At 51.0% G+C, this 13,644-nt stretch overlaps 1 long non-coding RNA gene across 2 annotated transcripts in view; it reads left to right on the top strand.

The window, feature by feature from the left end:
• Positions 1-13,644, top strand: part of LOC116149670 (uncharacterized) — a 174,111-nt gene that overhangs the window by 145,369 nt on the left and 15,098 nt on the right. For both annotated transcript variants that reach the window (XR_010378466.1, XR_010378465.1), the window contains exon 3: positions 13,309-13,415. This is a non-coding gene — a long non-coding RNA (uncharacterized LOC116149670). The remainder of the gene's footprint in view (positions 1-13,308; positions 13,416-13,644) is intronic.

The following is a 13,644-nucleotide window of genomic DNA, read 5'->3' as shown; positions in this document are numbered from 1 at the left end:
GAGAGAAAAGCGGGAACTAGCCGTCCTGAGGGCCTGGGAGACGGGACAGAAGGACCCGTGTGCAGCACAGGGGGCTGCCGTCGAAGCTGCCATGACCTGCAATGAAAAAGAGCCTGAAAAAGAACACACGTGTGTAACTGTATCACTCTGCTGTCTGCCGGAAGCCAACACAACATTGTAAGTCAACTGTGCTTCAATTCTTCAAATGCTCATTTTATGACCATAATTCAAGCCAAAACACTAAAGTTGTCATTTTTAATCGCAAAGCTCTACAGCGCAGGTAAAAAGTGGCCATCCCGTCCCGCACCCCTGGCACTTTGTGCGCCATCCTAAGGATGTGGGCTGTAGGCCCGCGGCCCAAACAAAGCCTGGTCCTGCACAGACGCTTCGTGTGGCGTGTCGTCGCCCTGCTGGTGCTCAGAGCTGCCGGGTGTCCTGTAACTGAGTGCTGACCTCACTGGCCTTCAGTCCGTGAGAGCGGACGTTAAGTCCTGGTTTCTCGTACCAGTTACTGTGGCAGTCAGCTTATGAGCTGCAGACCAGCAAACTGGCTGTCTGGTTTTTTGCCTTTTTAGCTTAAGCTGGGAGAGACTTAAGTGATGTCACAAGCCACACCCAAGGGGAATGACAGGATGACAGCAGTTTACAGAAGTGGAGACACGGTGCACGCAGGGACAGAATTCCACATGAGCAGAAAGGTGGTCTGAGCATTCCGGCGACACCGGGACACTGGGCCTCTGTGAGAGGAATGCATCTTTGGCATCAAATAAGCAGAAAGCTGTAGAGGACCCATTTTATTACTGCGTTCGTGGCCTAAGTGTTTTTGCTGGGCGCTTTTGTCACAGGTTCCACACAGGAATCTCCCGACCCATCGTTCGGCCTAACAGCGACCCATGTTGGAAAACAGCACAGAGGATCTTTTCTGACGGTGTCGCTACCACGCTGAACCCACGCAGGCACTGCAGTGCAGCCGGAACGCGGGGGTTTCTAAAGCTTGGTGTTTATTCCGAAGACGTTTTTTGGGGTGAAGTCACTGAAGCGGATGCTCCTGGATCTTGCCAAGCCGATCTGCCAGCGTCAGCCTTAGCAGGTTCCCTTTCGTTCGCTGAGTCCTGACTCGGTGGGTGATGACCTGGAATCGCGTAGCGTCTCCCACCGCCTTCTCACCGTGGATGTGGACCTGACGACGGTGCACCCGGGACTGCCGCCACGAGCCGTGGGCGACGTTTTGCCAGTGGAGGCGGTGAGAGGAGGCCTTTGGGTTGCCACGTACAGGACGTCGAAACGCCCTGGTAATTCGCACCTAAGCAGGACCCTCTGGGATGGGAGAAGGACCAGCTCACAACACGCTCTCTCTTTAAGGCTCAACCACGGGGAAGAACAATAAGCGCACTTGTAAAGAATTTGCAAGCAAAATGCCAAAGTGGCAGGCAGGTTCTGGTGCAGGCACTTACATGACAAATGTCTTCACTAAATAGCAGAGAAAGGTGTGAGAATTTGATTTGCAAAACATATGGCCTTGTCAGAGAAGACCCGACAGCCCTCTCAGCGTCTCCAGCTGAATAAATCAAGAGAACTGGGTAAGCCCATGAGGTTGAAAAAACGCTGAACATCTGTAAAAGCTCGACGTTCCTCCGGGGGCTGTCACCTTGCAGGTTCAGACGGGGATGTTGGTACATGCACTGTTGCTTGGCGTTGGTAAAAAGGTTTGCGTCTTCGATATGCGAAGAAACCTGCCCAAATCACACGGGAATAGGAAAGGATATCTTTGCATTTGGCGGAAAACTGGTGATGACCCTGCCTGCTAGGAATGGGGCCCGGAATAAAACGGCCACTGAGCCAGGATCGGCTGCGCGAGTTTCAGCAAACACGGCTCCCTCGTGCGTGAGAGCTGGTCTTACCCAGGAGAGGCCCGAGGTTCAGGTCGATGCAGGCGCGCCCGGTGGGTCTCCCGCCCCGACAGCAGCAGGCGTGTGGCCGGCTCACTTGCTGAATCACCACGATGCTCAGAGGCCGAAACGTTTCACATCCGGGTTTCAAGCCAATGTGTCCACTTCCGTTGTTTGTACCAAAAGACGTGGGAATAAGAAAACACATTCTACCCAAATATAATACTATGTACATGTAGCATAAAGAACGGTATTGCTGGGCGATGAAGTTTATTTCTCATAAAAATGCTAAGTTAGTATTAAACATCCAAAAGAATGTGACACAACTTACAGGTGGAAGAAATTAAATTCAGAATATGCCAGATGTGGGGTCCACTGTGCCACAAGCTTTTTTTTCAATCATGTAACATTTCTCAGTTACAATGTTCTCGTTCAAACAACAGTAACGTCGTGCTGGAAGAACCAAATGTAGTGATGGATGTGAAAGTCCTTTTCAAGTTTTAATCTCTAAGCAAATGCTGCTTAACGTTATCAAATAGCCGCTTGTTTTCTATGAATGTGCATATTTCATCCCTGCTGGTTCAGAATCTTACTGCCAAACTTTCAAGATGTTAATATGAGGCATGCATCTGTGAACAACCAGCTGTGTTGTTCCACATATTACATATTTGGAATAAATTATATCAGCATATTCTGATGATCATGCTTTTAAGTAACACGGAGCCAACTCACCTCTCATCACCTCTGCTGACTTTTCAGGGCTTCATCCACTTCATGACCTTGTGGTGGGAAAAGTTCATCAAATTAATATCAATTCTGATTTTCCAGGTGGACGTGAGAGTTAAAATTCTGCTTGAAAGAATGCTTAACCGTGTTACTGAATCACAACACCTATCTTTAAATTAGATTTGAATCGTGTAATTATGCATATTCAGGAAACACTGAACTCTGAGTTGTCAAGTCATCTGTTTCTCCCACTGCTCGGAAGTCCGCATCCTTGCTGCTGTTTTAGGTCACCTTAGAATCCAGGACTGATGACACATCAGCCAGTGCAACGGCCACCTTAGCAAGTTGCATTAGACGCGAGGTGATGACTTTACTGCCAGGAAGACCAAAGCACTAACAGAAGACACGGCCGAGAAAGCTGTGTCCGTGCGTAGCTGTGGCCGCCCACACAGTCATAAAGACTAACAGCTTATGGCCGTGAATGAAAGAATCGGAGAAATGCTTTAAATAAATAAGCCTGTTAGTTTTCATATGCGTAAGTGTCTTTTAAAACCAAGTCTACATTGTTTGTTGTTCTAACTTGAAGACAGAAGTGAAACAGACAGAGATGTCACGTGCTGATCAAGGCCTCGTTTTTTCCAGGTGTGCTTCTCTCATGTGCGTCTGCAGAAGAAGTATCTTCATCCAGGGGACTTCAGGTTGCCTGAACGCTCACTTTTATGAGAAACGGGAAACAACCAGGACATCGTATCGTGTGCCCAGGGTGAACATGTGACTTCAGCCCGGGCCGGCTGCCTTCTTCCCCAGGCAGTTCAGATTGGAGATGGACAGATGTCCTGGTGTCTGCTTGGATCGGAGAGTGAAACCTTAGAGACTGGGGCGCTTGGAGCCACGTCCCCTGCCCCGGGGAAATCCACCTCCCGGAAAGGAGAAGCTGACCTCCGGCATCACCGAGTGCCCCGTCCCCGGGGCCAGGTTCCTGCAATGCCTCCTCCTCAGTGAGCTCTCCTGTGTCCAGCCCAGCCTCCTGAGCTGACAAACGAGCTTTATTTCCCCTCAGTTAATTAATTCATTTGTTATCTTGTAGGAGCCTATAATGAAAAAGAATATGAGAAGGCATAAAGGATCTTTTTGCTTTAGGAAAAAACCCCAGCTTGTAATAGTGTCCTTACGAGTTTACAGATGCGTATGACATTTAAAAGAAAATCAGAAAGTTTATAATAGATTTACATTATTAGAACAGAAACAAAGCCAAGTTTTAAAAAAACGAGGTGGGGCTAAGGGGTCTGGTGTTAAAGAAACCTGAGACAGAGGTCCGACTAGATGTATAGTTGTGTCTTCACAGGTCTCATCCGCCGGTTTAATAGAATTGCAGTAGTGAAAACAAAATTAACATAAAAATAGAAATCCTGTGAGTTCTCTGTATCTCAGCCCCTGAATAAAGTGGCGTTCAAGTTTTTCCAGTGTCCTTAGTGCGCTGCTACCTAAGAGTTCAGGAAAAGCCGCTTGTTTCCCGCTGCTGAGGACAGAGGTGTCCCTCACTGCCGTCACCTTGTCCCTGTGTTCCCGAAGTCTGCGAAAGCCCACGGGCAAAGATTTGAAGCATTCTGCTGAAACTGTGTCAGAACTGGCCCCTTCACGTTACAGTCTGATCATCTGATGGAGAGCTGCCTCAGTGGCTGTCCCGGAGTCTCATGTCTCACTGAGCTTTTATAAAATCGACCTTTCTGCCTTTATCTGCAGTCGCTGAGTGAGTCCCACCACCGAGACGGGCCTGCGGTGGGTGAACCCTGGGGAGGAGACTGGCCACCACGGACACGGGCCGGAACCGCGGGCCTCCCTGCCCGGCTCTCTCCCTGGGTCGGGGCTTCCGTTCCTCACCCTTTCTTCCCTGACGGTGGGTTCTCTTCCCAGATGCCTCTGCTCCTTTGAAAATAAGCGTAAAGGAGAGGTTTGCCACACAGACTTGCAGACGAATCTGCTTTCCCTGGAGCTTTGAGTTGGGTCACGTGTTTCAGATGATTCAGCAGAAAAGAGGTAGAAGAGAAAGCACAGTACGACCGTATCTGGAAGGACGTACTTTCTTGAAAACAGAAACTTTGCTTCAATTTTTCTTGAAGGAAATAGAACATTTTCCAAAACAATCGCTCTACATTCTTCATCAGCCAGAGAATCCCAGTGTCCGTTGGAGCCGCGTTTTCCAGGCGGACAAGAACTTCCCTGTGACGTCGCTGTGGTTTCCAGCTGAGGTGCAGCTTCGGGCTTCATCGCTTTCGCTCCTGGCATCACTGGCGGGAGCATTGTAAGGGAAGACGGAAAAACAGAGTGACGGCGTTTTTGTAGGGGACCGTCAAATTCCTTCTGATTGTAGATGCGTCGCTTCACTCTGTGCGTCACTCACCTGAAGCTGCACGGTGCTGCTCTGCAAGGAAAACCAGATTAACAGTGAGACGGTTGCCTCTGCTGCTGGGACCCGATTCTCAATGTGCTCTTAGACCCGGGTGTATTTTTCAGCGGTTCATTTGCATTCTTCAGTGAGACAGTCAGCACGATTTCCTTGTTTACTGTTACTTTAAGCAGCTCTGGAATCATGCACTGCTGGCTTCGCCTCCAAAACATGAAACGGTCCTCGGGAGGCTTAACGGCGTGTGTTACCTTGAATCTTCGGTTTGCCTCTCCTGGCATCGCCGTTGCCAGGTGACCTGGTGCACGTCCTGCTCATTCACACGGTTACGCCGTCAGGAACTGAACGTACCGCCGGTTCGTTCTGAGCTCATGGGTCTGCATGGTGGGGGCCTTGCTTTCCAGAACCCGCGGGGGTCAGAGCTGAGCAGCGACGTGAAATCATTTAAGGCAGATCTATTCCGAGGCCAGATTTTAAGAATGTAGTCTTCATGGCTTTTTCTATTTTTGGTGTTTTCTCATGATGATTTAAAAACGAAGGCAGTGGTCTGAGCTCACAGTCGGCGCTTCTGTTGCGTTTATAACCTTGGTATAAAATCAGTCAGTGAGGGAGAGGGGCCTGTGGCGAGTCGGCGTCCCCCACCCCCGCCCGGGGAGGCTCCCTGCGGCCTGGTGGGGGGGGGAGGGACCCGCAGACCAGAGGCAGCGCTGAGAGCCTCACAGCCCCTCAGACACAATTAACTGAACCCTAAGCAAGGTGAGCAGGAGGCCTGCCAGCTGGCTCGCCCGCCCCCGCAGCTGGTCTCGCCGCCCGAACACAAGCAGGCCCAGTAGGAGCGCTAATTAGGGCTGCGCAGGTTGACATCCAGCACAGTTCAGCGGACAGACAAAGAGGACGCTGCCGCCCGGCCCTGCAATCGCTTCACAGCCGTCATGTCCAGGGCTCAGAGGGGCCGCTGTGTCCAGGTCGCGGGGGCGCACACTGATGGAGCCTCAGGGGAGAAGCAGAAAAATCTGCAAAACACGTGGCAGGTCTGAGTCCAAGATTTCTCAGTGATGTGCCGTGACTTTTGAGGCAGCTTGACTCCAAATCAGTGCTTCCTTTTCTTCTGAAATGCTGAAGAGCAGTTTTACGTGGGAAGAACCAGTCAGTTCTCAAGGCAGAAACTAGGGATCCGTGTAACGTGCGTAATAAGTTGAGAGAATTTTTAAGATAATTGCGCCTGCTTTCTCCCTTTTGAACACTGTTTAGTAAGAACGTTAGATGTGGAGCAAAGAACACTGTACTTTGTGTAAGAAGAAAATGGGGCAGAGAACGGCTTTACAGGCAGTTTAATTACGGCAATGCTTTCTAGCAGCCAATTAGTAAAACCAGACGAAAAGAGAACTGTACTCTTTAGTACATTTTTTAACGTTTTCAATTCATTTCAGGATAAATGTAGATTTTTCATGAATGTATTTGAAAAGAAGTGGTTAATTTTTTAAGATTGAGCCACGTTTGAAAACAATAGATTATCTCTGTTTCCGCTCCTTCCTCCGTGTGACAGGTGACCCTCTAAGTTACTAGAAAGTGCGCCCAAATACCCCAGCAAATCTCCTTCTCTCTCAGAAACAGGTGAGTGAGACATAAAATCTCTTTTTCTGTGAGCAAAACTGGGTCACCCAGTAAGCAGACACAACATGCACGTGCCCAGAGAAACTGCGAAAAGGGAACGTTTAAAATGTGTTAATGCAATGTTTAAAAAATTGAATTAGTCATCATAGTCATCATAAGAAAAGGCGATTTTCTTTACACTTTGTTTCTTTACTCTTAATGTAAGTAGCTTTGTATTTTGATTTAAATTGCACATGGAGGTGCCTAAAGGTCTTAGCCTGCCCCTGACGGGGAGACGGCGCGGTGATCACGGGGCAGACGTCCCCTCGGGAGCCCTGCAAACTCCGCTTCCGGGCCTGGCCTCGCCGCCGAGGTTTTTCTTTCCCCTCTTGGTGAGCAGACGGTGGGGAGGCCCCCCGGTTCTGTCCCCCGGTGTTCATGCCCCACGTAATCCCGTCCTTGTGAGTGTGGATTGGACCTGTGACTTGCTTCCGGCTGACAGAACGTGGCCAAGGTGAAAGATCTTACAGTACCTGAGGCCCCAGATCCTCAGTGGGTGGTGAGTTAACCCAGAGGGAGATGGTCTCCAGAGGCCCGAGCCGGCCACGGACGGCCTTGACGGAGGGGTGGGGCCTCCTGGAGGTTGGCTCGAGCCATGACTGGCTGTGTCAGAGACCCGCAGGTGGTCCCGCAGGTGGCTTCCAGGAACCGTGGGCAGCCTCCAGCTCACAGCTGGCAAAGTCCCAGGGTCGTCAACCCCACGGCCACTGTGGGACGACCAGTGGAATGAAGACGGCAGATCCCTCCCCGGCCCAGCCTCCGGATGAGAACGCACCCAGCCACAGCGGGGTTGCAGCCTGTTCGGCTCTGAGCAGAGAGCCCAGCAGAGCCAGGCCTGGACTCCTGACCCAGGGGTTGGGTGCAGTTCTTAAGTCCCTAAGTCTGTGGGACTCAGCTGCAGAGCAACAGAAAATTAATATGTTCTTCCTCCTTGTTGCCAGCCTTTGAGACAATCCGGTTTTTCTTTCCAATTTACTTAAAATATGATAGAATTATTAGAGCCTCAGGAAATAAGCCATTTCTTTCCAGCAGTTGCTAGAGGAAAGGTTCCCATGTCTGTTGAGCTAGATTGACTGTCTCCCCGTGAACGCCCCTTATCCCATCCTGGCAGAAACTTGTCGCTTCCTCCTTTTCATCGCCACCAGCACTGCCCGTGAGAGACCAGCCTCTCTCTTCACTCTTCCTGAGTCCATCGGTGGACTTGTTATTCTGCCAATCCAACTAGTAAATTACAGATTTTCCCTTGGACGTGTACTCGATTTCACTGTAGCTGCAAATGGAAAATTTTAAGAATATATCCACTGTTTATCTTTCAAGAACAAAGCCATCTCATGCTTAAGACGACACAGAAACTCTCGTCATGAGAAGGTAATTCTCTACAATCACTGATCTACAGTTTCAGTAGAGTTCCTTCCTCCCCGTGAGTTCTTTTCCAGTGGAAACCTGTGCTTTTAAATATGTTTTTCGATACTGATTTGCTGTGGTTGTTTTTCTTTAATTTCCCTAGGAAAATAAAGCCCTTTCTCCAGGTTAGTCTTTAAATCATGTGCACATAGCGTGAATGAAACAGCCGTGAACTTGCATGGCGCCCATAGAAGGTCACTGAGAAATGGGATAAATCAATGTTGAAACAAGGAAGTGGAACAGATTGAGAGAGACAGTCTGATCGTGGATCATCATACAGAAGATATTTCCGTAATTAGTGCCAGACGAAGGACGAGGCCGCTGCCCCGGGGCCTGAGCTGGGCCTTGGTGGAGCTGGTTTCAGCAGCTCCACTGAGTTTCAGTCCAGTGACGTGTTCTCTGCTCGTTACTAACTCATCTTATTACAGTGCAGAACCATCTCACACTGTCCCCTTTTCTGCTCATCTGCTGAGAGTCTCTGGAATTTTCCTACTTAGTGAAAAGAAAAAGGAAAAAAGTCATCTCTTTTACGTTAGAAAATTCTATTTGTATTGATGTTTCTTTTTGATTACAAATTATGCATGGTCCATTGTTCGTTATGCCCTGTAATTTCCACTTAAAACTCAATAACCTTGCAAGAGGAGACAGAATTTCAGCCTCATCTACTTGGATGGAACAGGAAATGGACAAGGGAGGAGAGTCTCCCGTCTAAGAGTTTGCAGCCTAAACAGCGGATGGAACACACGACTGAGAGTCTAGTACACAGGTACGAGGCTGCCCGTTTAACTGTCATCTTTAAGGTCTGGAAAAGTGGTGAATGCCAAGACAGGTTCAACCAAAATTATGTTGCGATTCAGTAAAGCTGTTCTTGATACATTTAGTTCAGTGATCTCCACGGTTTTGGTTTGATGCTTTGTTTTTCCTCTTTCCTGAAGATTATGTTCCTCCCACGCAGCATCTTTAGAAATGTTTGAAATGAATTATTAACCTGTGATGTTTTATTAAGATGCACAATGGGCTTTTTGAAAATTTTTAAAAAGCTGAAAAAGTCCATTGTTCAGACTCACGAGGTGGAAAGGCCAGACTGACTCACTCTCCTGACGGGCTCAGGACTCGGGAAACAGACACGTCGGCACCCATTAGACCCATAGTCTCCCCTGGGAGCCGCGTGTCCAGCTGACGAGGAGGGCAGAGACAGGGCGGTTGCCCTTCCTGAAGCCCGAGCAGAAGATCCAGTGTCGGTGGAGGGCTTCGGATCCCTGCTGGCCGCCCCGAGGGTCCTCTGCTCCCATTTCAGGAACAGAACACGAAGAACAAACCACCACCGAGTCAGGTGTCACTTGGCACCAACCCGACCTCGTCAGGAGGACAGACGCACGTACCGCACGACAGGGCTCGAGGCGGGTGTGGTTGTCACAGGGTCCCCACACGTGCAGACACACACACACACGTGTGCACACATACAAGATCAGTAACAAAGAAGGCAAAAAATCTCCTTGCGCTCTCGCACCACCAAGAACACACTGAGGCTCGATTTTCAGACGCTTTGATGCGTGTAAATCAAACACAAGTAAACATCACAAAATTTAGACCCAGCACACTTTACATTCATTTACTTCAATCGAGTTAGACCGCGGCGCTCTGACGACGGGGTGCTTGCAGCACGAGGGGCCCGGGGCTGGTGCCCCCCGGCTCCGCCCTTCGGGCTGGGATGTTGAACTTGCTGGGGCTTCACTGCTCTTCGTTAAACCTCCGTGTCACCTGCGGGCGGGTTCAGTGTGCCTTTCCTCTGTAGCTCTTCCTTCTGTAATACACGTCCTAGTCTCTGCTCGTTTCCGGTGTTTTATTCAACGTGAAAGCTTGTCTTTCTGCGACGTGCAGCGGAGCCTTGCGTGTCAGTGACGGCGCCCGGGGCCGGTGCTGTGCCGGTTAAGTGGTCAGTTAGCACCTGCGCTTCTGTCTTGACCTGTTTGGGCTTCAGTTAAGCACTCGGTTGAGCAAGGACGTTATACTAGTCAGCTCGGGCTACCAGGACAGAACACCGCCGTCTGGGAGGCTCAAACAGCAGGAATGCATCTTCTCACAGTTCGAGAGGCTGGAAGTCAAGTCGGGCGCCGGCGGGGTGGGTGTCTGGTGGGGACCCCTCCCGCTTGCAGACGGCTGTCTTCTCGCTGGGCCCTCAAACGGTCTTTTCTTCATGCAGCCCAGACAGGGGCTCTCTGGGGTCTCTCCCTGTGAGGACCTGGGTCCTACAGGACTTGGACTCCAGCCTTGTGACCTTATTTCATCTTAATTATCCCCCTAAAGGCCCATCTCCTGACAGGGTCACATCGGGGGTTCAGGAGGAGTTTGATACACCGGACAGCTTCCATCCTACTGGGGGCAGTGAGTTTCTCATGGGGAAATAGATGATTTTCAGAGTTACCTTTCTTTTCCTTGTCCTAATGCTTCTGCCTGGCCCTGCTGTCTGTGGGCGTTCCGAACGCTTCATCTGCCAAGACGGCGCCCACAAAGCACTGCTTTGACCAAGGGACTCATCTTACAGGGAGGGAGTGTAGAAGGGCCTTTGTCATGGAATTCACCATCTTACTGCAAATTCCTATCGCTCACAAGCCGCTGGCCTGAGATTCCTGGGGCGGGGGCTGTGGAAGGGTCAGGCATGCCCCCGCCTGAGAGGAGGCGTGTGGGGTTTGGGTCCTCCGGAAACGGACTGAGGGAGAGGCCCGTGTCTGGTGTGTTTCTCTGGGAGGACCCTTGGGATGGGCACCTACAGGTGTGTGATTCAGGCTGGTCGCTCCCGCATCCCTTGGGGAATTCTGGAGCTGAAAGGGGCTGGGCTGTTCCGCGTTGGGCCAAGTAGCCGGATCTCATCGTCCACCTGGACATGGACTGCGCCGGGGAGGAACGTGCCCTTGGCACCTCTCCAGAGCCAGGACAGGCCCTGGCGGGGCGGACTCGCGAAGGCGCTTGGCTGCTAACACTTCAGCCCTGGGACGGGCAGTGTTCCTTAGTGGTGTATCTCCGTGTCTGCCGTCGCCTGCCCCTCACGCATGGAATATGACCCTAATGGATACAGCATTCGCTTTAATCGTGCAGCCAGTGCGCGGTGCTGTTGCCACCCGTGGGCAGAACACCGGAGTCTGGGCGGGCGCTGGAGGAGGGGTCATACTGAGCGTCCCTCACTGACCTCCCAGCCACAAAGGAGTCTATGCTCTCCACCTCGCCCTTGAACTTGACGGTTTGGAGGTCTTAGTTCCCTGGAGGAAGCCACCTCCCCCAAGAAAGGCAGTGTAGACCCGGAGGCTGGGATGCTCCGCAGCCATTTTGGGTGCCACATGCCACCGAGAGGGCAGTCAGAGAGGACGGGACTCTGCTGGCGCAGGTGCCTGCTTGCACTTGCCAAGAGGACACCAGGTTTCTTGAAGGTATCTGGGCCAGTGAGGCCACAGCTGGAAGCCAGGTGTCCCAGAGCACACCTTGGGCTTCCTGTGTCCAAAAGTACGTGCCGATGTCTTGATAGAGACAAGCCACCGAGCACTGAGGTCTGTCAGGACTGGACGTCTGTGTCACACTCCTGGTACTGAACCTCACTGAGTGAAGGTGTTGGTGGAGGAAAGGGGCATAAAATAACTGGTGGGAGGAGGAAGTGGTGACCTCAGCCTTGGCCCAGCGACCTTTTGCAGGGGCTGGCTATGGCAGCTCCGAGCGTTTGCCTTTAATCATTTCCTGCCCCTTCAGTATTCCATTAGTGCATAAGCGGAGTCTGACAGACTGCAGGTTCCAGGAGGAAGTGTAACAGTACTTACGTCATCTTGTGACACTCGATGGCCGGGGACACCTTGTGACTCCCGTACGCTCGGGATGGGATTTTCCCCAGGTGACCGCAGGGCAGGAGAGGATTCCAACTGGAGAGAGTCACTCTGCACTTCCTCCCCCAGACGCACTCTCTCCCCTCATCGTTCCCTGTCCTGTGCCCCCTCATCCCAGACGCTTTGCAGAGGCTGCCAGCTGGGAGAGTGCTGGGAATCACAGACGTGCCATCGGGAGGTAGAACAAAACCGAAGTCAGACTGTTTCTTTCCTGCCCCTTCGGGCTGTAGTGTCAAAAGGCTGCCCTTTCTAGACAGTTCAGCAAACGTCGTCATCTTCCTGAATCTTGACCACACCCCGTCCCTTACCTAAGGACTCGGCATTTAAACCGTCTGGGGTGGATGCTGTTTCCTGCCTGCACTCTGACTGGTTCCGGTATTTGAATCAGTGGTGCTCACAGAGTCGACAGCTGCCCGCTTTAAATCAGTTAAGCTCCTGGCTTTATACCCAGTGTGTGTGTCCGCCGGCCACGTGGAGGCACGGCCGTGCGGCTGGGGATTCTGCACAGTGACGCGTTTCTAGAGTCGTGTGAAGGGTTTTCGCACAACTTAAGGAAAGTCAGTCGTCTGCTCCTGCTTCATCTGGTGCTGTCAGTGATGCAGCAGTCACTCTTGAATGAGCTTCCTGCCATTTCAGAAAAGCTTTGGAAAACGGAGGGCTGGATGGGGAAGGCAGGGAGATAAAGGAGGTGCCTTGTGACAGGCAGTGCCCTCAAACCAGCCCCGAGACACAACCCGTTACAGTCTCCCTTCTCTAGATCAGAAGCAGCTGCCGAGGGTGACGTGATGTGGCCCGCCCCCCCCCCCCTAGTCTGAGGGGCCCCCGGGAGAGGCACCACCTGTGAGCGGCGACCCGCAGACCCTCAGGCACCGCCCCCTTTAGTCCATGTTTGACCCGCAGACCCTCAGGCACCGCCCCCCCCCCGCCTCCCCCACTCCCCCCAGCCTTTAGTCCGTGTTAGGACTGGTTTTTCGTCTCTTCCGCTTTCTGATAAGCAGCTCGCAGGGCAGAAGCGCGGGCGGCCTCTCGTGGGTTAAGTCGGCCCCCCGTGCTGATGCTGGCTTCAGCTCTGTTCAGCCATCTTGGAACCACACGTACTTAGAACTGGTATCTTAAGTGCCTCCTGCCAGCTCTGGCACATATATCCTCAATAAAAATTCTTCCTTGAAGATAAAATGTGCATTAGACAGATTCCAGAGATTTGGGGGCCAAAAAAAATAACACTGTCAAGCTAACCAAGCTTCAGCGAGTGCGCGGGGCCCACGGTCTCGGGCCACCACTCGTTTTATTAAATGCATTGGCTGCCGCCTCCGGCATCGGGCTTCTCCTCACGAGGTTATTATTTCTTTACTCTGCTTGGCAGGACGTTGATCAGATCTGCCTGTGGGAATCCAGACGACACCAGTGGTATCAGGGATTGGTCGTGTTACCTTGAGCCCGTCTGAAGCGTTCTTTCCAGAACTCAATTCTGTGAGTGAAATTTTAAGAAGTAAACCGAAGTTGATATTTTCATCCAATAAATATATCACATTATCTTAAGATAGTGGGGGTAGAAGCTGTCAAGTCTGAAGTACTTCACTTTTTTTGGTAATTTAATTAAAATATTACATGTAATTATACACAACATAATTATGTATAATTATAACTATTATGTATAATTACTATATATGTATAATTATATACATATAATTATAATGCA

This window comes from Camelus dromedarius, chromosome 30 (assembly GCF_036321535.1).
Source record: "Camelus dromedarius isolate mCamDro1 chromosome 30, mCamDro1.pat, whole genome shotgun sequence".
Taxonomy (NCBI): Eukaryota; Metazoa; Chordata; class Mammalia; order Artiodactyla; family Camelidae; genus Camelus; species Camelus dromedarius.
Note: the sequence above shows the minus strand (reverse complement) of the source record. Positions and strands in the feature narration are given on the sequence as shown.